At 52.7% G+C, this 2522-nt stretch overlaps 1 protein-coding gene across 1 annotated transcript in view; it reads right to left on the bottom strand.

The window, feature by feature from the left end:
• LOC104495545 (activin receptor type-1C-like) overlaps positions 1-2522 on the bottom strand; it is a gene marked incomplete at both ends in the record, with an annotated part of 12859 nt that overhangs the window by 8159 nt on the left and 2178 nt on the right.

The raw sequence follows: 2522 nt of genomic DNA, 5'->3' as shown, positions 1-2522 counted from the left end.
CGGGGGGATGCAGCTGCGGTAACCAGGAGGGAAGAGCCTGCTGCAGCTCCTGCCTCATCTCACCATGCCAGATCTTCTCAGGCTTCTCCTCCTCCACAGGATCACTCCTGCCTAAACGCAAGCTTTTCACAGCCACGTGCTCTGCTCTTAAACTGGAATCTGCATCGCGGAGATCAGGGAGATAGATGAGATAGATGGATGGATCAATCTTCCATACAAGTGTCAAACTGCACGTCATTACTCTCCTGAAAGAGGATGGTGGGCGGTCAGCTGGCTGAAAGAACCACCTTGACAAAGCAGGTGTACTCTGAAGCCCAGAGAGCCCGTGTGCTAAGTGAGGCTGGCAAGGGACAACCAGCCAAGACAGATGAGCCATACATGGCACCCCGGGACATGCCAGAGGAAGAGGTGACATTACACATGGACCATTGAGCCGAGCAGCACTATCCGGGGCCTTGCACCAGCATGGTCCAAGCACAGCAAGTCCACAGCACCTCCCCAGGCAGCCGAGGCAATAGCTGGTTGTCCAACCCTGTTTTTCCCCATGGCAGAGCCCGTCACCACCAGCTCAACGCCTCCCGACGCGAAGGCCACTGGCGCTGGGGGCAGCCCGGGACAGCCCGGCTCCCTCCTGCAGGGACTCAGCAATGCCCTGCAGAAAGTGCACCATCACTAACCGCAGCTTTCCTACAAGGCGCAGGAGGTGAAGAAGGGCTGTCGGAAACGACCAGCAAACAAATAACCTTGGCACTGCTAAATATCTGGCCAACACGAATTCCCCCAAATGTTCAGAGCAAAGGGCTCAGGCCATAAATTAAGTAATTCATTTTCTCTGGTACTGAAATTTGAAACCTGAGGTTTTGCAACTACCCGTTCGAGTGCTGGGACAGCAGACAGTCCTCCGCTGCTCCGCTATAAATAGCAGCATTGTCCCAAGATCCCAGCATCCCAACTTGAAATTTTCCCAACTTGGGATTTTCCCAACTTGGGATTTTATTTTTACATTTCTAGAGCATGACCACAATTAGCAAACAGAAGCAGAAGGTTCTGTTGTCAACTGAAAGAAAAATACTTAAATAATCCTTATTCCTGCCCCACGCAACAGGTGAGATCAGGTGCCAAGGGCACTGACGTCCCCACTGCCAGGCTGCCGCCTCGGCCAGCTCCTCCAGAGGACGGCGGGGACAGACCTTACTCTGGCAGCACCCAGCACCAACCTTCTCACCAGGAGGTGACGGTCCCCAAGGCTACCCGGCAACGCCCCCATGGTCTGTCCTCTTCTCTAAGATACAGCAAGAGCTTCCAGGGGCAGCCTTCTGAATTCTGGTCAGTACTGCACGACAGCGGCTTAATTGCAAGTTGTAATTGTAAAATATGTATCAACTTGCATCTTCCTTACCTGTAACATCTCTTGCTGGTGTAAGCATATAAAAAGGTATCATCTCGTAAAATAGCACATTTTACAACTTTTTGAAGAAAGCATGGGTTAAACACTAATCTAGGAAAGAAGAATCAAAAGAATTAAACCTAAAAATAGTATAAATGCGTTTTTTTGAAAAGTACTGAATCATCTTCATTACACAATTCTGGGTCTGGCAGACTCAAGTACTGCACCAGCTGTGGAACACACACTGCTCCTGGAGGTGCAAATCTTTTTCCTCCCTCTAACTGGACCAGGAATCTCACACCTTCCCCTCCCTGCTGGGCAAGAATCAATGATACCGATCCAACACCGAAGAAAAGCTGCCTGACGAGCTGCTAAGACGAGCTGCAGGACCCCGAAGTCGAAGACAGACTAACAAGATTGCTGAAACAGCAACAGCCAGAAATGTCCCCCAGCAACGACGCGGTGTCCTCCACCCTCTCGACCCCCAGCAGAAGACCCAAGATGCCATATGACCCGTACCTGCCCTCCTGTTCACCCCGGAGCCACTGCAAACCCCTTGCTTCTAACACACGAGCGCCAGCCCCAGCTGCAGCAACTGTTCCCCAGTGCCGATCACAAAGACCTGGCACTCAGTGACACAACTGGCCAGGGACAAGGAGGAGAGAGCCTCCTCACCCGCCGGACAGTGCCCCGGTCAAACCTCACCGCCAGCCCAGACAGCCCTGTCCGAAAACACGGGGGTGCGTTTGCACCGACAACCAACCACCCTACCTGCAGACCCCTCCAGCCTGACCTCTGACCCAGGCCACCTAAAGCAGGTCTTTTAAACGGTGTGCAGACTGTGAAACTGCAGCCAGCACCAGGTCTTCGTCACTGCCCTGGGATGCACCAGCAGCTGCTGTCAGCTCCTCACAAGTGCAGATTCACGGCTGCTCTATACCACTGATCCACGCCCCGCGGAAAGTCCACCAGGTATCATCTTCCTAACGTCTAGACCAACGCCAGTTCAAATCACAGCCCCCCATAAGATATTCCAGCCCATAAAATCGGTGACGTTACCAGACTGTCCCCTTCAGGTGCTTCCTCTCATCCTCACGGTTAATGCCTTCTGGGATATCAAAGACGGCGAATGGAA

Source organism: Buceros rhinoceros, unplaced genomic scaffold, assembly GCF_000710305.1.
Source record: "Buceros rhinoceros silvestris isolate BGI_N320 unplaced genomic scaffold, ASM71030v1 scaffold28660, whole genome shotgun sequence".
Lineage (NCBI taxonomy): Eukaryota > Metazoa > Chordata > Aves > Bucerotiformes > Bucerotidae > Buceros > Buceros rhinoceros.
The sequence above is the reverse complement of the archived record's forward strand: the minus strand, read 5'-3'. Positions and strand labels throughout refer to the sequence as shown.